The sequence below is a fragment of the Neoarius graeffei genome, chromosome 3, assembly GCF_027579695.1.
Source record: "Neoarius graeffei isolate fNeoGra1 chromosome 3, fNeoGra1.pri, whole genome shotgun sequence".
Taxonomy (NCBI): domain Eukaryota; kingdom Metazoa; phylum Chordata; class Actinopteri; order Siluriformes; family Ariidae; genus Neoarius; species Neoarius graeffei.
The window spans coordinates 38,765,943-38,790,638 of NC_083571.1; positions in this window are offsets into that span (position 1 = coordinate 38,765,943).

Genomic DNA, 24,696 nt, shown 5'->3' on the forward strand with positions numbered 1-24,696 from the left:
CCTCCAACTTTGCCTCTTGTCTCTTCGTTAAGATTTCCCTTTCATTGTTGTTATATTAAAATTCAAGACGAGTATTATTTCAGATTTTTCACTCTGAGCTCTCTCATGCCCGATACATGAATCCCATAACCTATATTAATTGATCGAACAATATCAACAATTCAAAAACTCTTTAATTGTATAAATTTAAAATGGTTTGCAATTAATTGGGATCCACTGTTTTTATCTTTTCAACCGCGCATTATACCCTCGTCCAATTGAAAAGGTCGTTCACGCACTTTTCTCCCCCATGAGAATTTTGAAAAGTTGGCAAGTATGATTTTGTTTTGCACTTCCTGGGCCTCTATGTGATCTGAGTCTTCAGCAAATTCAAAAAACACATGCAATTATTCATTGCAAACAAGACGAACAACACTTTGATGAATGCAAATCAGCACTTGTAATCTGGAATTTTAACTTGAGTGCAGGAAATTTTTTCATGCAAACAAACTATAGCTGATCTACTGTGTTTATTCCACTGTGAGTTCTTCATGTTGTGCTCAGGGTTTATCAACTCTTCACTTTTTCTTTAAACATTTTCAGTACAAGAAATCACATACAAGGACAGAAGATGAGCAGGTGGAGAATGAAGACCTGTGTTCTTGAGACAAGCTGTCAGAGAAACTCCATGTTGTTGATAAGAGGCTGATGAAGGGATAGTCTGTAAAAACTACAAGAGACATAACGTACCCGCTGAGAAACGACACAGTGAGTCAGAACCGTCAGAGCTGTCTCTACAGCCGAACTACAGCATAATGAGTAACAAGGCTATTAACTTTAATGAAAAAGGGCTGGTGATAAGCTCAGCTCACTAATCTCTAAACTCACTGAGCTCCAGAAGATACCCTGCATTTTTAAAGGGTGTAAAATCTGATGGAAGAATATTTAACTTTCAATATTAAACAGACTGAAAGAGAGAGAGGATAAAGAGAAGGAGTAACCAATAGAAACAGTCAAAAATCATGATTATGGTAAAGGAAAGATGGCTGGATTGATGTGAATGGAAAATAAAAAGCAGATGAAGCGAGTGAGAGAGATTGAGAGAAGTGAAGGAGAGAAAAATGAAGGAACAGAATGAGCAAGATTTTGGGAGAAAAAGAATGTGAAAAGAGAAACAGAAAAAGAGCATGATCAAAGGAAAAGAGGGGAAAAGAGGGCCAAGAGGATAAGAGAAGATCCTTAGAGAAGAAGGAAAGAGAGGAGGAAAGACAAGTGAGATAGCCGGAGGGCAGAGAGGCAGAAAAAAGAGGATGACAGAGGGTGAGTGATGCAAGGGAAAGGAGATGGAGAGAAAGTGAGAGAGATTGTGATGTGAGGAAGGATAGAGAAAGAAAACAAGGATAAGACAGGATGATGAGAGAGATAAGGATATGAGTGTAAGAAAGATGGAGAGAATGTGATGGTGAGAAAGAAGAAGAGAGAGAAAGAAATGGTGATGGAAAGATGAAGGGAAAGACAGAAATAGAACAAGGGATGTGGAAGAAGAAAGATAAGAGTGATGGTGAGATGGGGAGATGCAGGAAGAGAAAATGGGGTTGAGAAGAGAATAAAAAGAGCTGGACGGTTGAGAGAGAGAGAGAAAGAGATGATGAGGAAAATGGAGGCAGACTGACAAAAGGAAAGAGAGGAGGAAATGGAAAGAAAAAAGACAGTATGCAGAAAGAGTGAGAAAAAAGAGAGGGTGAGAAAGGGCAAGAGGGATGAAGAGACTGATAAAGAGGTAGAAGGAAAGCAGGAGTGAGAGATGAAGTAATGGTGTGAGAGATGGAGTGAAGAAGTGAGAGATGGAATGAAGGAGTGAGATATGGAGTGATGTAGTGATATGGAGTGATGTTGTGAAGGAGTGAGAGATGGAGTGATGTAGTGAAAGTGAGAGATGTAGTGATAGATGTAGGGATGGAGTGAGAGATGGAGTGATGTAGGGATATAGTGAGAGATAGAGTGATGTATGGATGGAGTGAGAGATGGAGTGATGGAGTGAGAGATGGAGTGATATAGTGAGAGATGGAGTGATGTAGTGAAAGAGAGAGATGGACTGTTGTAGTGAAGGAATGAGAGATGAAGTGATGGAGTAAGTGGTAGAATGATGGAGTGAAATATGGATTGAAAGAGTGATGGTGTGAGAGATGGCATGATGTAGTGAAAGAGTGAGAGATGGAATGATGTAGCAATGGAGCGAGAAATGAAGTGACATAGTGAGAGATGGAGTGAGAGATGGAATGATGTAGGGATGTAGCGAGATGGAGTGATGCAGTGACATAGTGAGAGATGGAGTGAGAGATGGAGTGATGTGAGAGATGGAGTGGTGTAGTGAAGGAATGAGAGATGAAGTGATGGAGTGAGTGGTGGAATGATGGAGAGAAATATGGATTGAAGGAGTGAGAGATGGAGTGATGGTGTGAAAGATGGCATGATGTAGTGAAAGAGTGAGAGATGGAATGATGTAGTGATGGAGTGAGAAATGAAGTGACATAGTGAGAGATGGAATGAGAGATGGAATGATGTAGGGATGTAGCGAGATGGAGTGATGCAATGAAAGAGTGAGATATGGAGTGAGAGATGGAGTGATGTGAGAGATGTAGTAGTGCAGTGAGAGATGTAGTGAGAGATGGAGTGGTATAGTGAGAGATGGAGTGATGTAGTGAAACTGAGAGATGGAGTGATGTAGTGAAGGAATGAGAGATGGAGTGATGGACTGAAGGAGTGAGAGATGTAGCGATGGAGTGAAAGATGTTAATGAGATTTGGTAGCAATGCTGAGGAAGCTGCAGTGATCATGTGACCACACATCGGAATGGCGCTGCAGGAGAACTGAAGAAGGAATCTCAGCGATCTGTGAGTGGGGTGAAATGAAGATTGTCTGTGGCCTGTTCTCTGGTTCTCTCAGAGTTCTTCTGAAGTTGAGTAACTCCAGAGCGGCAGTTCCTCAGGGTCCAGGCTGCTAATTAAATCGCTGCTTCACTCCGTCCTCTGATTAAGTGCTAATTAAATTAAACACTGGCCTTTAATTAATGTGTGACGTGACGCTAATGAACATGAGGCTGATGATTAGACACAGGGCATAATATCAGCAACAGCTTCTGAAACTTTCAGGACCAAGGGCGGGTGGTGCATAAGGGCGATTGGGCGACGCACTGCCAAAATGAAAAAAAAAAAGTTTTTTTTTTTTAAACAAACTTTCACCAGTGCTGCTCTAGGCCGTTTTAATCTGTCTCTGGGTATCATTGTCCTATCAGGGTGGTCTTGCTTCTAGAGTACCACCCCTTTTGGGGCGATTTCAGTCATGTTGAAAATCGCCCAAGAGTTCACTGATAGAGTCCCATGTTAATATATTTTTTTTTCTCCTGACTGACACTTCAATGCAATCTCTATGGGTTCCAGGGAGGCTTGCCCTAACGTGCTTTCATCACTGTGAAGCGCAGCAAAGTTGCGTTCGATCCTCAGTTTCTGAGGTGAAATGGATGTGGAAAGCAATTCAGTGTGGTCCTTAAAAGAAGTTCCATTTAGTCAGTGATCAAATCGAGCTAAATTGGCAACAAAACAAGCTGGACCCCCTCGACCAAATCTAAACATAAAACAAATTTTGATAAAGGGGGGGAAATCATATACTCGAGGTTTTACTTCAACATGGTACCAGCGCAAATCCTGGCGAGCTGGCTGCAAGGACGCCTCAGCGGTTTTCTGCTACTCCTGCTTACCTTTCCACCCTGGAGGTGGCTTCACGGACAACACTGCTTGGACGGTCACTGGAGTTTCGGACATGCATCATTTGTCGGAGAAAATAAAAAAAACATGAGTCATCAAAGATTCACATGGGCAGCTGCCTGAAATTTTCGGCTTTTGGGAGAGTGAACATCGCTACACAACTGGATGAGGGCTACAGGCTAGCAGTTCGCCACCACAACGATGAGGTGAGCAAGAACAGGCACATATTAAACCGGCTCATCCAATGCAGGAAATTTTGTGGAGTGTTCGAGTTAGCTCTACGAGGCAAAGACGAAACTGAGGGCTCCAGTCACCATGGTGTTTTTCTGGGTTTGGTTGACTTCGTGACTCTCTCTCACACACACACACACACACACACACACACACACACACACACACACACACACACACAGTCACAGAATCAGTTCACTTTTGATGTTTTCAATGTGCATTTTTATATTTGCCACACTTTGCTCTGAGAGTTAGCACTTTGGTAATATCCTTGGTAAATACCAGTAATTGCAAGATCTAAAGATCCACTCATCTATTTATTCAACTGCTATTGTTATGTTAGCCAACTATTTACAATGTTTTGTTACAGTAAGCGCACTTTCCTGTTGTCCTTAAGTTGCACAGTCTGTAAAATTCTTGCTGGTCATGGAGTTTGAAGTACAAAATCTATTTACAGAACATTCTGTAGAACAGTACTTTCAAGATTGGCAAATCTCATCTCATCTCATTATCTCTAGCCGCTTTATCCCTCTACAGGGTCGCAGGCAAGCTGGAGCCTATCCCAGCTGACTACGGGCGAAAGGCGGGGTACACCCTGGACAAGTCGCCAGGTCATCACAGGGCTGACACATAGACACAGACAACCATTCACACTCACATTCACACCTACGGTCAATTTAGAGTCACCAGTCAACCTAACCTGCATGTCTTTGGACTGTGGGGGAAACCGGAGCACCCGGAGGAAACCCACGCGGACACGGGGAGAACATGCAAACTCCACACAGAAAGGCCCTCGCCGGCCCCGGGGCTCGAACCCAGGACCTTCTTGCTGTGAGGCGACAGCGCTAACCACTACACCACCGTGCCGAGATTGGCAAATAAATATGTATTATTTTTTAAAAATATGGTTTCCTTTCTTATTTAGTTGTTGGACATATCTTTTATAAAGATATCATTCACATCATACAATATTGAAATAATGTGAATAGTGAATAGGGCGTAATTTGAATTGGTCATTGTGGAGCCAAACTATTCTTCGATTGTGAATGTTGTTTGCAACTTTACACCACAGCCTATAGCTTAGGTAGCTACAGGGAAAAGATTTCTGTAATGTGCTGCCATCTAGTGGACAGAAGTGGCATGGAACTGTGATATGCAGAGAGAAAACAAAAAAAAGAGTCAATAATGTCTGGCTACCTATAATGTACCTGTTGAATAAGTCACCTTATGACATTATTGGATAATTTGCCCCTCCTGAGAAAATTTTCAGGACCCGCCACTGTTCAGGACTGCAGTCACAAAGTCATGTGACTCTGAATCGACTCGTCTGCAGGAAGTGAATCAAGCCGAGGCTCCTGAAAACATAATGGTTAATTTTCACGATTAGACTTTTACAGATTTCTTCTTGAATGTACCTTATCAAACCAGGAATGGTTTGTGACCATGGCAGATTTACTAACAGTGTTCATATCACTGTCCAATTATAACCATCATCAAAATGATGAATAAAGTGTTAGATCTGAAACTAGAGACCGGTCGCCTCACAGCAAGAAGGTTGGGTTCGAACCCAGCGACTGGCGAGGGCCTTTCTGTGTGGAGTTTGCATGTTCTCCCCGTGCCTGCGTGGGTTTCCTCTGGGTGCTCCGGTTTCCCCCACAGTCCAAAGACATGCAGGTTAGGTTAATATGGGACGGCCTTGGGCTGAGGTGCCCTTGAGCAAGGCACCGAACTCCCAACTGCTCCCCGGGCACTGTTAGCATGGCTGCCCACTGCTCTGGGTACCGTATGTGTGTGTGCTCATTGCTCACATGTGTGCATGTGTGTGTTCACTGCTTCAGATGGATTAAATGCAGAGAGGAAATTTCACAAGTGTGTGATGAATAAAGTTGTGCTTTCTTTTCTTTCCTATTTATAAACAATGTGTAAAAATGAGCTGGTGTGAGTTTTACAGGAACTTCTGATCCCCTGAGATTTTCACACACAACAGTCTATAGAATTCATCTCATCTCATCTCATCTCATCTCATCTCATCTCATTATCTCTAGCCACTTTATCTTGTTCTACAGGGTTGCAGGCAAGCTGGAGCCTATCCCAGCTGACTACGGGAGAAAGGCGGGGTACACCCTGGACAAGTCGCCAGGTCATCACAGCGCTGACACATAGACACAGACAACCATTCACACTCACATTCACACCTACGGTCAATTTAGAGTCACCAGTTAACCTAACTTGTATGTCTTTGGACTGTGGGGGAAACCGGAGCACCCAGAGTAAACCCACATGGACATGGGGAGAACATGCAAACTCCGCACAGAAAGGCCCTCGCCGGCCACAGGGCTCGAACCCGGACCTTCTTGCTGTGAGGCGACAGCGCTAACCACTACACCACCGTGCCACCCGTCTATAGAATTACACATGAAAAAAAAACCCACACTGAGTGAATGATGGTAGTATTTTGTTCTAATCAGGTGTTTGGTTGTGCAGGTCATATTGTCTGTGAACAGGTTCCAGATAAAAAAAAGAAAAATAATTTTATCTACTTTGTACAGGTTCGAGTGAATCAGTGGCATCACACAGCCAGGAAACCTCACAGCCTGAGGAACTGCTCGTGGGGAGAACATTCTCATCATCTGTCATCCGGCGGGCCGGTGACTTGGTAAGATATCCTATCCCAGACCCACCAGTTGAGCATAGCTGCTCTGAGTTGTTCTTCCTTCAACCCCATCTCTCGCTCGAGGACTGTTTTCAGTTGTGGTACGTGGTCGACCGACTTTGCGCTTCGCCTCAGGCTCCCACAAGAGAACTTGTGTGGAAGGTTGATCGTGACGAAACACATGGCTGCACAATGCCAGACGGCATTTGGTGATTATGTTCGAGAGGCGTGGTAAGGAACCGTACAGGCGGTCGTTTGTCCAATGGTCCTGCCAGCTGACGTTAAACACTCTGTGGAGCATGCGGGTGTACGTGCCATCCAAGGATTGCTCTTGTGCTCTTGTTAGAGACCAAGACTCGGATCCATAGAGAAGAATGGATTCGACTGAGGCCTTGAACACTCTGACCTTTGTGTCTCTAGACAGCAGGGCAGTCCACACCTTGATTAGAGAATTTAGGGCGCCCCAGGCTTTGGCCTTTCTGGAGTCGATGTCATGAGCAGTGTTCATCCAACTGCCAAGGTATTTGAATTCGTCCACCTTCTCGATAGCAGAGTTGTCAAGCGCGTGGAGAGATTGGTCCATAGAGGAATTTATATGCATCCATTTGGTTTTGCATGCGTTCAACTGAAGGCCAACTGATTTAGCAGCCAGTTCTACTCGGTGGAGAAGATCCTCGCCCGAATTCACTGAGTCCTCGAGAAGAGCAATGTCATCAGCGAAGTCGAGAGTGGATAGATGGACAGCAGGGTGGCGAGAACTTCTATGCGAAGGGCTAAACACAAGGCGTAATCAAGAACAATGATGAAGAGCAGAGGAGCTAGGAGGTCTCCTTGACGGATGCCCGAATTGATAGAAAACTCCTCAGTTACACCGTCAGGAGTTATAACCACGGCAATGTTATCGATATACATTATCCTGATTGCCTCAACCATGCTAGAGGGGACGCCATATGCTTGTAGAATGGAAAACATTGTGTCACATCTGATGGAATCAAAAGCCTTCTTAAAGTCCAAAAAGACTATCACACCTTCTTTATGGTGGTTCATGAGCTCTTCGATAATGCGCCGGAGGGCTAAGATGTGAGCGCTAGTAGAATGCAGTTGACGGAAGCCATTTTGGTTTGGGCGCAAGAAGTTATCCATTACCGGCCTCAACCTATTAAGTAACAGTCGGTTATACACTTTAGAGGCGATCTGAGCTAGACTAATTCCCCTGTAGTTGTCAGGCAATGTCAAGTTGTCTTTCTTAGGGACAGGAACGATGCCTGCTAGACCCTATTCCTTGGGCCTATTGCCTGCAAGGGTTTCATTGCAGAATGTGAAGAGGAAGTCGCGGATGTTTGGGAGCTTCCATAGCTCAATAGGGAGACCATCCATCCCAGGAGCGCGACCAGATTTCATCTCGTCAACAGCAGAGTTAACTTTCTACACAGAGAACATTCTACACAAATAAAAGAGCAGGTTTCTGGGGAAAAGGAACAAACACCAGAGAAAGTACACACACACACACACACTTTATGCCACGACATGAGAGACTGAATTCTGAACTCTGCCTGGACTAATATTTTAAACAAAGTCACTTTATATATTTAACATCACTTCATTTACATGACGTTTATTGTTAAAGTGAAAATTCTTCTCCACATGCAGGAAAGTGTGTGTGTGTGTGTGTGTGTGTGTGTGTGTGTGTGTGTGTGTGTTAAAAGAGCAGTAGGATAAAGAACCCCACAGCGCTCGTCTCTGAGATTATTTTTAAAGCAGAAATAAAACATGACGGCTTTTTATAGTCCAACAAATCTGTTTGTTCTCTTGCTGCAGGACTTCTGTTTGATTCTAACAGCTTTATTCTCCTCTTCACACACTCATACACTCCTCCTGTCTGTCTCTCTCTCTCTCTTTCTCTCTCTCTCTAATGAGAGATGGAATGTGTATATTTCTCCTGAACTCCTATTCTGTGTAACTGGAAGACAGACTTAGTTATATTTAAGAGCACCACAGAAGGCTGTGGTGTGTGTGTGTGTGTGTGTGTGTGTGTGTGTGTGTGTGTGTGTGTGTGTGTGTGTGTTGCCGTGACACTGACCTGCTGCAGGTGAATCATATGGCAATGCACAAGGTGAAAAATATAAACCTACGAATTTTAACATTTCACATGTATAAATATTCCACCTGCGAGTGTAAAAGTGAAACTCCTGAGCACAGAAAGAAAAACTGTGTGCAAGTTTATCATAACATCGAGATCAAACTGGCTTTGGTTCCTTCATGAATGTGTTTTTCCTTCTCGATTGGATTGGTATCCTCAGACACTTTGAAAGTGAATTACTTTCTGCTTCTCTCTGTTGCTCGAGTAAAATTTGTGTGCCCAGGTTAAGATATGGGATGGTTTTGACAGTCTGGGGTCGGGCTCATGCCGTTTCTGCTGGTGAATGCTACTGGCTGATGGCTCCTGGTTTTGTGATTGTCTGAGTCCACATTGTTTTATTTGAGCAAAGTTACACCATAGTGAAGCAGTGGAGTTGAAGCAGATGAGCTGCAGAAATGCAGTGCATTTCGTGTGAGCAGTTTAGTACTGTGCATGAGCATCACTAGGCATGTTTAACTCCCCCAAACCTGCTCCATCCCCCCAAAATGTGCTCTATCCGCCCAAAACCTGCTTTATCCACTCAAAACCCTGCTCCATCCCCCCCACAGGCCCTATCCACCCTGAAGCCATGCTCTATCCCTCAAACCATGCTCTATCACCCCAAAAACATGCTCCAACCCCCAAAACCTGCTATATCCCATAAAACAGGCAATATTCCCCCAAAACCTGCTCTATCCCAAAATGTGCTCTGTAACTCCCAAAACATGCTTTATAACCCCCAAAACAGGGTCTATAACCCCCAAAACAGGCTCTAGCCTCCTAAAACCTGCACTATCTCCCCAAACCATGCTCTATAACCCCCAAACCATGCTCCATCCCCCCAAAACATGGTCCATCCCCCCAAACCATGCTCTATCCGGCCCCAAAACCTGATCTATCCTCCAAAACCTGCTCTATCACCCCAAAACAGGCTCTATCCCCCTAAAACCTGCCCTGTCTCCCCAAACTATGCTCTATAACCCCCAAGCCATGCTCCAGTCCCCCAAAACATGGTCCAGCCAACCAAAACCTGCTCTATCCCCAAAACCATGCTATATCCTACCCCCAAAACCTGCTCTATCCCCCAAAACATGCTCAATCTTCCCAAAACACGCTCTGTAACCCCCAAAACCTGCTCTATCCTCCTATAGCAAGCTTTATCACCCAAAACAGGCTGTATCCCCCAAACCTGCTCTATTACCCCCAAAACAGGCTCTATCACCCCCAAACCTGCTCTATCCTCCTATAGCAAGCTTTATCACCCAAAACAGGCTGTATCCCCCAAACCTGCTCTATTACCCCCAAAACAGGCTCTATCACCCCCAAAACCTGCTCTATCACCCAAAACCTGCCCCATCTCCCCAAACCATGCTCTATAACCCCCAAACCATGCTCCATCCCCCAAAACCATGCTTTATCCCGCCCTCAAAACCTGCTCTATGCCCCCAAAACCTGCTCTATAACCCCCAAAACAGGCTCTATCCTCCTAAAACCTGCACTATCTCCCCAAACCATGCTGTATAACCCCCAAATCATGATCCATCCCCCAAAACATGGTCCACCCCAAAACACCTGCTCTATCCCCCCAAACTATGCTATATCCTGTCCCCAAAACCTGCTCTGTCTCCCTAAAACATGCTATATCCCCCCAAAACAGGCTTTATAACCACTGAAAACCTGCTCTATCCCCCCAAAACAGACTATATCACCCCAAACCAGGCTCTATAACCACTGAAAACCTGCTCTATCCCCCCAAAACATGCTATATCCCCCCAAAACAGGCTTTATAACCACTGAAAACCTGCTCTATCCCCCCAAAACAGACTATATCACCCCAAACCAGGCTCTATAACCCCTGACAACCTGCTCTATCTCCCTAAAACCTGCTCTATAACCCCCAAAACAGGTTCTATCTCCCTCAAAACAAATGAGCCTTGCTGGTGTAAACTTTAAAATATTTGGTATCATTGGTTATTCAAAAATCAAATGCTGTTTGTTACAGTGAGGCTACAAAAGGTTGATTTTCTGTCTTCATGTTGATGGATCAGTTTCTTTAACAGTAAAAACAATCACCACAAACACAGACTCACTGAAAATACATCTTTACAAATGAGCTGTCGCTACCGGAAGTGTAACACACAGACCTGACATTCACAGACCTGAGCGAATTAGAACACACACACACACACACACACTGTCCCATGTTAATGTCTTCTACAGACTCGTTTTGTTGACTGTAAATTTGGGATAAAAAGCTCCTCGCTTGCTGTAGATGTGGGGTCATGGACAAGACTGAATCAACAAAAAATAATCACAATATGATGTGAGAACACACACACACACACACACACACACACACACGAAAAGCAAGGACAGAACAGTATGAGAGAGAAAGAAAAAAGGGAGACTGTGTGTGTGTGTGTGTGTGTGTGTGTGTGTGTGTGTGTGTGTGTGTCTGGACGAGGTTAAAAGCTGAAACGTGTCGGCGTTGTTTTAGGCTCCAAACTAAAAAGTCAAAGAATTTTATACTGACAAACATTCTCTCTCTCTCTCTCTCTCTCTGTGTGTGTGTGTGTGATGGTTCCTCTTTCATGTAGAGATAGTGGGCTGTGTGGGCTGAATTATATGTTATGTCATCTAAGATCTGTGTGTGTGTGACTTTCAGCTCCTACGCACAAGAGTGTGTGTGCGTTTTCTAAATGAAAGTACGTCCACAGGCTATCTCTCTGATCATGTGACCAAAAACTCGATTAATACAATTCCCAACTAAAAGAAAAAAAAAACAGTAATGAAAAAATATACATTACTGCTCTCTCTTTCTCTGGCTGTGTCCACATTAATCTGTTGTAGTTTTAAAACAAATCACTTTTGCTACATTTATACCTGGTGTCCACTCTACTCTGGAGTTTTTGAGCCCCTAAAACAGAGATGTTTGGAAATGATGACGCAGACATCCACGTTCTCTTCCTGACTGGGTCTCATTAGTTATGACATAGCCTTCCGTGATTCGTCACAGCCCTATCACATGACTCTTTCCTAGAAGAAAACAAAAGGCATCAGCTGTTTTTAGTGGAGCATGCCCAGTGTACATGAATGGTCATGTGATCTGTGTTTTAGGTGTGTTAGTGTGGATGGACATTATTTCTGATACACAGCTAAAACACTTGTCTGGAGGGAGATCGTTTTCACTTTCATGTGGACATAGCCTTTGCCTGTCTGTCTCTCTCCCTGTCTGTCTCTCATTGTGTGTGTGTTTTTCTTATTATGTATAAATATTATGTAACTGTTATTTTTTTTAACGTTTTTATGTTTATTTTGTGGGCGGCACGGTGGTGTAGTGGTTAGCGCTGTCGCCTCACAGCAAGAAGGTCCTGGGTTCGAGCCCCGTGGCCAGCGAGGGCCTTTCTGTGTGGAGTTTGCATGTTCTCCCCGTGTCCGTGTGGGTTTCCTCCAGGTGCTCCGGTTTCCCCCACAGTCCAAAGACATGCAGGTTAGGTTAACTGGTGGCTCTAAATTGACCGTAGGTGTGAATGTGAGTGTGAATGGTTGTCTGTGTCTATGTGTCAGCCCTGTGATGACCTGGCGACTTGTCCAGGGTGTACCCCGCCTTTCTCCCGTAGTCAGCTGGGATAGGCTCCAGCTTGCCTGCAACCCTGTAGAAGGATAAAGCGGCTAGAGATAATGAGATGAGAATGATGTTTATTTTGTTCTGTAGAAATAAACACCGGTACTCTCTGGGTTCTGCTGTGGTCCTCTAATGTTCTTATGTTCAAATGTAATGAGACCCTGTTTAAAAATCAAAGTGTGACTTGTACACAATTCATCACAATTCAATATCATCTGTGAAACTGTTCATGTGTGTTCGTGTGTAGTGTCAGAGCTGTTACAAGCACATTTTCTCCAATATAGAATTTCACATTTATTTATTTGTTCATTTATTTACTTATTTGTTTTTCTTTGTTTATTTATTTTCTCTCTCAGCCAGCGAATGAGTCTGAAATGGGTTTAGAGACAAAAACACAATTAGGTTAATGATAAATTAATGAATAATAAATCACATATGTCCCACAACCATTCTACTGTTTTGTTTTTTCCTGGCAAGCAATGTGAAGTAAACACACACACACACACACACACACACACACACACACACACACACACTTCATTTTCATGATGAAAGCAGTAAGACAGAAAAAGGCAGATGGACAGAGAGGGAGAGAAAAAAGAGAAGCAAAATGTGAGAGAGAAAGAAAGAGAGTTAAAGAAAGAAAGAAAGAAAGAAAGAAAGAAAGAAAGAAAGAGACAATGGTAAGGCAAGATACAGAAACAGAGAGAGAGAGAGAGTCTGTCTGTCTGTCTCTGTAACTATCTGCCTTGCTGTCTGTCTGTCTGAAAGGGACAGACAGTCAGAGTGACAAAGAGACAGACAGACCCACATTGTTCAGAGCCATTAAAAGTACATCATAGCCGTGTTATTTCTAAATGGAGCTGCTGGTCACTGAAACCTCCATGGGTCCCTCGTTCTCCTGATAATTACAGCTCACACTCGTCCGCTGTCACTCTACACACATTGCTAACGAGCATTAACAAGACACGAATAGCAATTAGTGCAATTATCTTATCTCTGCACTGAGGAAAGGATGAATATTAAATGTGTGTGCGCGCGCACACACACACACACACACACACACACCAAAAAGGCAGAGAGATTAAAATAATTTGTGAGTGGATGGATGACTCTGTCCTTGGAGAGAGAGAGAGAGAGAGAGAGAGAGTGTGAGCTCACAGAATGTCACGAGCTGTGGCTCAAATCACGCTAATGCACTACATAGTGTTCTAAAATAGGTACACACTGTTTAGGAAGCTAGTAGTTAGCAAAAGACAAAGAGACAGAGAGCTTCTTCTAAAACTAAACTTCTAAAAGGCAGGCAGACAGACAGACAGGCAGATAAGAGGAACTCTGAGTTCTAATAAAGATCACATTAATAATAAAGCATGATTATAAAACTATCCTTTTTATCAATATCACAATCACAGCTTATACTTACACTGTCACATTTATACAGAGGTGTGTGTGTGTGTGTGTGTGTGTGTGTGTGTGTGTGTGTGAAGAAGAAGAAGAAGAAGAAAGCACAAATTATGCAACTGGCCACTTGGAATGTCAGGACCATGTGTCCTGGCCTCTCAGACGACCTGCAGCAGATCAACGACAGTAGGAAAGTGGCAGCAATTAACTCTGAGCTGAAGAGATTAGATATAGACATTGCAGCATTGCAAGAAACTAGGCTTGCTGCAGATGGCATGTTGTGAGAGAAGGACTATACCTTCTTCTGGCAGGGCAGACCTCTGAGGAACCCCACCTGCATGGTGTTGGACTCACAGTTAAGAACAGCCTGCTACCCATGGTAGTTCCTCCTACTGATGGTTCAGAGTGCATCCTATCCCTCAGCCTTTCAACATCAACAGGCAAAGTGAACATCCTGAGCGTCTATGCCTCAATGCTATCCTCGCCTCAAGAGACAAAAGATCAGTTTTATGAGGACCTTAACACTGCCATTAGCAAGATACTGGAATCAGAACACATCCTTCTGCTGGGTGATTTCAATGCTAGATTCGGATTGGACCACAATTTGTGGCCAGATTGTCTCGGACAATTTGGTGTTGGCAAGATGACTGATAATGGCCAGAGGTTGCTTGAACTCTGCTCTTACTGCAAGCTGTGCATCACCAACACATTCTTCAAGATAAGGCCTCACCACAGAGTCCCTTGGAGACACCCAAGGTCCGGACACTGGCATCAGCTGGACATGATCACCAAAAGAACTGCCCTCCACAGCATGCTTCTCACATGGAGTTTTCACAGTGCCAACTGTGACACAGATCACTCCATGGTGTGCAGCAAAGTTCGACTGAAATAGAGGAAAATCCACCACACCAAGCAAAAAGGACACTCACACATCAATACCACTAGGGCAGCTAATCTAGAGTGTTGCACAGCACTCAACAATCAGATGAAACATGCCTTTAAAGAACACACAGACATGCCCATGGAGGAGAGGTGGCAACTCATCTGTGACACCATCTACAACACAGCCATGACTTCCCTTGGGAAGAAGGAGAGGAAAAGCCAAAATTGGTTTGAAGCCAACCTATCAGAGATGGAACCTGCTACCAATGCTAAGAGAGAGACCCTGACCAACTACAAGAGAGACCCATAAGAGAAGAACCTCACTGCATTAAGAACAGCATGAAGCAATGCTGAAAGGATGGCTAAATGTTGTGCAAACGAGTATTGGCAGAACCTTTGCCAGAACATCCAGTCTTTCACTGACTGTGGCAATGTGCAAGGCATGTATGAGGGGATGAAGAACGCCTTTGGTCCCACCACTAGCAAGACTGCTCTACTGAAGTCCAAGGATGGGTAAAGTCATCAAAGACCATGCCAGGCAGATGGAGAGATGGACCGAGCACTACCAGAACCTGTGCTCCACTGAGAATGTGGTCCCTGAGCCTGCCCTTGCCAGCATACCCACTATGCCTGTCATGGTAGAATTGGACATACCCTCTTCGAAGGATGAACTCAGCAAGGCCATTGACTCGCTGGCTCATGGCAAGGCACTGGGCATGGATGGCATCCCTGCTGAAAAGATCCAGTGTGGGAAACCAGTGCTCCTGAGCCACCTTGACCGACTGCCCTGCCAGTGCTGGGAGGAGGGGTCAGTTCTCCAAGACATGTGAAACACAAACATTGTTACGCTTTATAAAAACAAGGGAGACTGCAGTGATTGCAATAACTACAGCGGCATTTCCCTGCCTGCATTGTGAACCTGAGTGGTTCTGAAGAGGCTGTAGGCACTAGCAGAGTGTGTCTATCCTGAGTCTCAGTGCAGTTTCAGGGCAGAGAGATCTACAATCAACATAATCTTTTCACTCAGGCAGCTACAGGAGAAGAGCTGAGAACAAAGGCAGCCCTTATGTGTTGCCCTTATAAACTTGACAAAGGCCTTCAACCTGGTGAGCAGAACAGGCCTATTCTCACTCCTGAAGAAGATTGGATGCCCACTGAAGCTGCTGAAGCTTCTCACCTCCTTTCATGATGGCATGTGGGGGATAGTGCAGTTTGATGGTTCTTCCTCAGAGCCTTTCCTCATCCAAAGTGGTGTGAAGCAGGGCTATGTCCCTGCCCCAGTACTCTTTGGGATCTTCTTCTCCCTTGTACTGTCATGCACCTTCCAAGCATCTGACAACGGAGTGTACCTACACACTAGGTCTGACAGCAAGCTCTTTAATCTTGCATGCTTCAGAGCAAAGACCAAAGTTCACCAGGTCCTGATCCGGGAACTTCTATTTGCTGACGATGCTGCCCTCACGTCCCATATGCAAGCTGGTCTCCAGAGGTTGGTAAGTTCCTTTGCACATGCTTGTCAGGAATTTGGCCTCACCATCAGTCTGCAGAAGACTGAGATCATGGGCCAGGATGTCAGTAAAGCACCCAGCATCAGCATCGGCAATCACACCCTGCAAGTGGTGGATGAGTTTATCTACCTAGGATCAACAGTATTCAGCAACCTATCCCGTGACCTTGAGCTCAACAAGCAGATCAGAAAAGCTGCTGCTGCCATGGTCAAGTTGTCCAAGAGAGTGGGAAAACAAAAAGCTCACCATAGCCACGAAGATCACAGTATACAGAGCCTGCATACTGACTACTCTCCTCTATGGCAGCGAGAGCTGGACAGCCTACAAATGCCAAGAGCACTGCCTCAACAGTTTCCACATGCGGTGCTTGCACTGGATCCTTAGCATCTCCTGGAAGGACTGTGTGCCAAACAAGGATGTTCTGGACCAGGTCAACGTACTAAGCATGTACCCCTTTCTCACGCAGTAACAGCTATGTTGGCTCAGCCATGTTCGCCACATGCAGGATGGCGGGATACCTAAATACATCCTGTACGGAGAGCTCACCACGGGATCCCGGCCCACAGGGTGCCCACTACTATGATACAGGGATGTTTGCAAGCATGACCTGAAGTCTGCCAACATCAGCATGGACACGTGGGAAGAGACAGCTGCAAATGGTTGTGCAAGACAACAGGCTGTACGCGCAGGCATCACGGCCACTGAGGAAAAGCAAACCAGATTCTGGTTGGACAGAAGAGAGAGAAGGAAAGCTGTGGCAGCAGTAACCCAGCCAGAACCATCAGCCTTTGTGTGCAGCTGCTGTGCAAAGGACTGCAACTCACAGATTGGCTTATTTAGCCATAGCCAACAATGCTCGGCGTCTCACTGAGACCTCAACCGGGTGCATCCATGATTTACTAAGACTGACAGAGCCAACAAGATAGATAGATAGATAGATAGATAGATAGATAGATAGATAGATAGATAGATAGATAGATAGATAGAGTGGTGCTTGAAAGTTTGTGAACCCTTTAGAATTTTCTATATTTCTCCATAAATATGACCTAAAACATCATCAGATTTTTACACAAGTCCTAAAAGTAGATAAAGAGAACCCAGTTAAACAAATGAGAGAAAAATATTATACTTGGTCATTTATTTATTGAGGAAAATGATCCAATATTACATATCTGTGAGTGGCAAAAGTATGTGAACCTTTGCTGTCAGTATCTGGTGTGACCCCCTTGTGCAGCAATAACTGTAACTAAACGTTTCCGGTAACTGTTGATCAGTCCTGCACACCAGCTTGGAGGAATTTTAGCCCATTCCTCCGTACAGAACAGCTTCAACTCTGGGATGTTGGTGGGTTTCCTCACATGAACTGCTCACTTCAGGTCCTTCCACAACATTTCGATTGGATTAAGGCCAGGACTTTGACTTGGCCATTCCAAAACACTAACTTTATTCTTCTTTAACCATTCTTTGGTAGAACGACTTGTGTGCTTAGGGTCGTTGTCTTGCTGCATGACCCACCTTCTTCTGAGATTCAGTTCATGGACAGATGTCCTGACATTTTCCTTTAGAATTCGCTGGTATAATTCAGAATTCATTGTTTCATCAATGATGGCAAGCCATTCTGGCCCAGATGCAGCAAAACAGGCCCAAACCATGATACTACCACCACCGTGTTTCACAGATGGGATAAGGTTCTTATGTTGGAATGCAGTGTTTTCCTTTCTCCAAACAAAACGCTTCTCATTTAAACCAAAAAGTTCTATTTTGGTCTCATCCGTCCACAAAACATTTTTCCAATAGCCTTCTGGCTTGTCCATGTGATCTTTAGCAAACTGCAGACAAGCAACAATGTTCTTTTTGGAGAGCAGTGGCTTTCTCCTTGCAACCCTGCCATGCACACCATTGTTGTTCAGTGTTCTCCTGATGGTGGACTCATGAACATTAACATTAGCCAATGTGAGTGAGACCTTCAGTTGCTTAGAAGTTACCCTGGGGTCCTTTGTGACCTCGCCAACTATTACACGCCTTGCTCTTGGAGTGATCTTTGTTGGTGGACCACTCCTGGGGAGGGTAACAATGGTCTTGAATTTCCTCCATTTGTACACAATCTGCCTGACTGTGGATTGGTGGAGTCCAAACTCTTTAGAGATGGTTTTGTAACCTTTTCCAGCCTGATGAGCATCAACAACGCTTTTTCTGAGGTCCTCAGAAATCTCCTTTGTTCATGCCATGATGCACTTCCACAAACATGTGTTGTGAAGATCAGACTTATATAGATCCCTGTTCTTTAAATAAAACAGGGTGCCCACTCACACCTGATTGTCATCCCATTGATTGCAAACACCTGACTCTAATTTCCCCTTCAAATTAACTGCTAATCCTAGAGGTTCACATACTTTTGCCACTCACAGATATGTAATATTGGATCATTTTCCTCAATAAATAAATGACCAACTATAATATTTTTGTCTCATTTGTTTAACTGGGTTCTCTTTATCTACTTTTAGGACTTGTGTGAAAATCTGATGATGTTTTAGGTCATATTTATGCAGAAATATAGAAAATTCTCAAGGGTTCACAAACTTTCAAGCACCACTGTAGATAGATACTCACTCACTCACTCACTCACTCACTCACTCACTGGCCACTTTATTAGCATGGGTGTTGGTGCCAGATGGACTAGTTTGATTATTTCAGAAATTGCTGATCTTCTGGGGTTTTCACACACAACAGTCTATAGAGTTTACACAGAATGGTGTGAAAAAAAAAATTGAGTGACCGTTCTGTGGGTGGAAACGTCTTGATAAGAGAGTACAGAGGAAAATGACCAGAGGTGGGTTTCCCAAAAGCCTCTTTATGCTAAGAGCATCTTAACTAGAAGAGAGAGTGTTCATTGTGCTGCTTACTCTACCATTTAACGATGATCTTTGTGCTGCGAATGCTTTTGGCAAACTCAGGCCAGATTAGTTCGAGCTGCCAGAAAGGATACAGCAACTCATATAATCACTCTTTTCAACCGTGATGAGCAGAAAACCATCTCAGCATGCAACAGCAGAAGACCACATTGGGTTCCACTCCTGCAGCCAAGAACAGGAATCTTAGAATCATGAACAAGTTCTTATTAAAGTGACTAGTGAGTACAAGTTGAACACACACACACACACACACACACACTTTTTTGTTCAACCGTCTTATTTTTATGTGCACACACTTGAGTCAACACATTCTAGCAGCAGGAAGAAGAGCATGCTGGGTAATTGGAAGTCCTGGTCCAAGAAGACACACACACACACCTCCCTCTGTGACTCTGTTCCGCTTTAATACCTGTTACGCCCTAAATCCCTCACGACACTGGGTACTGACTCTCTCTCTCTCTCTCTCTCTCTCTCTCACACACACACGCGCGCGGTAGCATGAATTGTCACTGTATTTCATTTGCTCTAACATTTTTATTCATGAAATAAATAGATTAGGGGTGGAGCTTCAGTTTCACTTGAAATCTTCACTTATGCCACAGCAATTTGACAACAATGATCTTTTTTATTTATTAAAGAACCCCACATTATATATTTTATCTATTTATAGTTACATTTAATGGTCAGTGAAACAAGTTAGTTCCTGTTGTCACTTCTTTTATAGCAGTGATAAACAGTTTTCCCCCTCACTGGAGTCTCTTTATTCTCTCTTGGAGTGTAAAAGCTCCAGCTTCACCTCTGATTGTTACAGAGCGCTGACACTGGAGACTCCTTCCAGAAACGATACATAAACGCATTTCTCCTGACAGGAAACTTCACCACATCACTGATTCCACGTCTTTAATCTGTTTATTATCAGTGGAGGTTCTGCTGGACACCCCCCTGTGAATGAGCCATTACTATAGCAATGATAAAGTATCAGAGTGAGTGCATTAATATAAACCTGCATTATTGCAGAGCTGCTGTTAGAGAGAATTAATCAACACCTTCTGACCAGTCAGAGTGCAGAACTCATCAGCAGCGTGGTGTGAGCAGTCATTACAGTTTCAGTGGTTTAACTGTTATGAACCTGACACACACTACCAGGTTTTAAATCAGTCCCATGTCTACAGCACAACATTCTGATCTAATTAATGTGAAATTAAGAAAAAAAAAAGAAATGTTAAGTTTATTAATACACCCCTCTCTCCCACATATCTGGCATTAAACATGAATTTAACACACTCGGGTCTTTTTGATGCCATTTATGTGATTCCTCTCAGATTAAACACTAATTTCAGTTTTTAAATGTATTTATAATCTTCTAAAGTTCAGCAAATTCACCCAATTACTGCTCCATTCTCATTCTGTAATGAAGACCTGGGAGATTTATCCACTCAGAACAGACGTGTGTGTGTGTGTGTGTGTGTGTGTGTGTGTGTGTGTGTGTGTGAGAGAGAGTGAGTGAGTGAGTGAGTGAGAGAGAGTGTTCCCACTGTGAGAAGTACCCTTTAAATAACCCCCCCCACACACTCTCTCTCTCTCTCTCTCACACAGACATACATGCACTCTCTCTCTTTATCCCATCAGGCTTCATTAACATCGGTATTCTCAGTCTGTACTCAGCTGTAATCTCTGATCAGTTATCATTAGTGTGAATTAGCGCTTTAGTTTTAAAGTTATTTTGTACCGTGATGTGTAATATGGACACACACACACACACACACCATACAATGACTTCTTGTTTCAGCTTCCTTTGGTAAAAAGAATTCTGGGAATCCGAAAAGTATACATGAAGAACACACTGCTTCAAATTTGCATAAAATCATCACTTGCCAGTCATCAGGGCGGCGTCACCTGTCAGTCATCAAGGCGGGGTCAACTGGATGTCATCAGGGGTGGGGTCACCTGTCAGTTATCAGGGCAGGGTCACCTGTCAGTTATCAGGGTAAGGTCACCTGTCAGTCATCTCATCAGGGTGGAGTGACATGTCAGTCAGTTTTACAAATTTCAGTATTACATACAGAGACAGACAGAGAGATAATAATAATAATAATAATAATAATAATAATCAATTAAATGTATATAGCTCCTTTCTCATACCCAAGGTCACTTTACAATTATAGGGGGAAAAAGGTCCACCAAAAGGTCAGGATGCCATTCCAATGGTGTAGCAGCCACAGTCCCACCAAAAGGCGCATGAAAATAAGTCCCACACCGCCTGCACAGCCGCCGCGATGCCACCAGGCAATATCACTTGGAACACCGTGTCATGGATTCACAAAGCTAGCACAGAAGCACCGCCACACAGAGCACTGGCATGTCCCAAACCACCTGCACAGCCACCGCAACACCACCGAGCAACATCGCTCGGAGCACTGTGCCAAGCACAAAAGCACCGCTACACAGAGCGCTGGACAACCACTATGTTAAAGTGAGCAACAAGCTCACTGCAGTACATAGCAAGGAGCACAAGCATCACCCACAGCAGACCAAGGCCTGGAGGGAACCGACGCCCAAAACTGGGTCCGGAGCTACGCCACAACCAGCAGACATAACACTTAAGCAAAAACAAAAAACAAACATCAAACTACATAAACACAAAAAAAGAAATACGAAAGGGAAAATAAAATAGAATGAAATAAAAAGCTCCGGTGAGAAGCAGCAGCCAGAACGTGCACAGCGTACTCTCCGACGGAGAGACAGACAGAGAGACACACAGACAGACAGAGAGGCACAGACAGGTAAGCAGGCAGACAGATGAACTTTAGTTAGTTTTACCCTTCCAGTCAATACTGCTGAAGTGCATTGCAGTCACTTTATAGAGATGTACATGTTTAATCACTGTGTTGATGTGGCAGGAAGTGACATCACCACACACCAGACACCCATTAACCTAACTGGTGGTAATAATATAGTGGAATGTGAGACATATGGAACAGATAATAATAGAAAAGGCCTCCATGTGATAGGAGATGAGTGACAGATTCTGCCTGGGTCACAGACAACCAAATTCCATCGCCCCAAACCGCGTGTGTGTGTGTGTGTGTGTGTGTGTGTGTGTGTGTGTGTGTGTGTGTGTGTGTGATCACAATGTTACTCGACACTAATTAGTCTAAAACAGTCCTGTAGTGTGCTGGAAGAATCATGTGGGTGCTACAGAGATGAGTTAAGGAACATATACGGTAGCTGTCACTGAGAGAGAGAGAGAGAGAGAGAGAGAAACAGACCAAACAGAGATAAATGCAGAGACAGTGCATGAGCGAGTCAGAGAGACAGAAAGACATATAGACCAAGAAATGAAGACAGACAGACTGACAGGGGCAGACAGACAGGGCAGTGAAATATTTACCTGATTTATTAGCTTATTGCAACATTTAGCTTATCTGCTATTGACTCTCCAGGTTAACACTAGCATGCTTGCTAAAGCTAAATGTCACGTTATTATATAAAGCTGTTAACTGGCTGCTAATGCACAGCTAATCTACGAAAACAACAGACCCTCATTTTCATGCTAGCCTGTTGAACACAAGTGTATTGTGAGCTAGCCAGTTTAGCTAGCTAAAAGTTGAGTGTTATTTTGGTGCAAGTTCAGTCTTTTCTCAGTAATTTCCAAACACATCTGAGATAAATGTTGATATCCCATTTGGATCGGTCTCGTTTCCACTCTCACTGTGCTAGCTAAATCATTAGCCTCCTTTACAGTAACATAACAGCAAGTCTTTCATCATATCTATCTATCTGTTTACACTTCAGTCAATCAAATATTAGGCTAAGCTGCTAGCTATTAACACAAACATCAGGGTTACGTGGTCAGTACACATAGCAATATAACAAGACTAGCATGCTAATAAGGAGCCAGTCATTTCAGCCACACTAAATCTCCTGATGGATTCAACTTCAAGTCACACACAAGCTCACACACTCGCTGCCTAATTGCCTCCTCTGTTGGCACACATGGCTAGCCGTTAGCGCTAGTGTCTGGCAAAGAGTCACTGGCCAGCAGAGACTCTCCATGGTTTTATTAATTTAGGAACTGCCAGTCTCTCACAGATGCTAAATTAATAGCGAAGAGGCTCTGAGCGCGCTCACATTGCCAGTCAAGCAGCCTGAGGCCCTCAAAGCAGCTAATGCTAATGCACTACCAATGCAAAGAGAGATAGCTTAATGCAAAGAAGAGGAGTGACAGACAAATAGATAGATGGATGGAAAAAAGAAAGACAGGAAAAGAAAAAAGGAACATGAGAAAGACAGGTAAAGAGAAATGAGAGACAAAAAGAGAAAGGAACGAGTGGGACAGATAAAAGAAAGTGAGGCAGATAGCAATGGAAAGTAGAGGAAGTGATAGGAAAAAGAGATTAAAAAAGAGACAGACAGACAGACTGAAGCAGAGATACAGACCAACTGAGAGCAAGACAGAGAGACAGGGAGATAGACAGACTGCAAAATAGACTGGCAAGGAGACAGACAGACAGACAGGTGCTGATGTATTACAGGCTTCACACAGAATCAGGCAGCAGCCTTAATTTACAGGAACAGAAGAGATTGTGTTCTCTTTTTCTCTCTCTCTCACACACACACACACACACACACACACACACATTCCTTTTTCGTCATCCCTCGTTCACGGTTCGGCTGTGTTTCTTATCAATGTATGAAAATAACCCCGTCTGCTGTTTGGCATTTCAGTGCTCACTCCCACTGGCCTGACGGACCGAGACAACAGAACACCCTGAAGAGAGAGAGAGAGAGAGAGATGAAAGAAAAGGGAAAAGGAAATGGGGAGGGGATCAAAGTGCACGCTTCCATTTCATCTGCATAAAGGAATCTCTTTATGAGGTGCCAAGTACAGGGAGAGAGAGAGAGAGAGAGAGAGAGCTCGTATTTTAGGACAGTGTTATGTAACTCTGTATGTGTCTGATCTCATTAACCTGCTCTCCAGGCAGCATACAGAGTTCATTTATGATTAACTTCTCTCCTTTACATGTGTGAGGTAGAAAGATCTCTTTTAAAGGACAGGAGGAAGAAGAAGAAGAAGAAGAAGAAGAGGAGCCCTTCATGGATGGAGACGTTGTCATGGTGAATGGCTTTGTGTATTTCCTGATTTGAGTTGAAGGCTCTCAGTGAACAGATCTGAGGTTGGATCCTAAACACCGTCATGAAAGGTATAAGAAGAGGAAGTGTACCTGCCCAGATTAGGGTTACAGGGACACGCCCCCTGGAGTCAAGTCTGGGGGTGGAGTCTGCAGGGGGGCATCTAGTGACGTTCGTTGTGTCTCAATTTGCGTACTTCCGCATTTACACTTGCTATTTTGAGAGCATACGTGCATTCTGACTGATGAGTGTGTTATCATGCAGTGCACCATGAGATCCAGATGCTTTGCTCAAAACAGTCAAACTGGTGAATGTGCAATGCTGCACTTCTCACCTTCAGTGGTCACCATCTTGACTACGTAATGGAAGGGGAGGGGCCACCACGCTACTTTCAGCCAGTCAGAGGAGGGCATGTCACTGACGGCAACGTCATTTCTATGTATGAAATATCTCAGCACACAAGTGAGGAAAATGAAAAATGTGACCCCT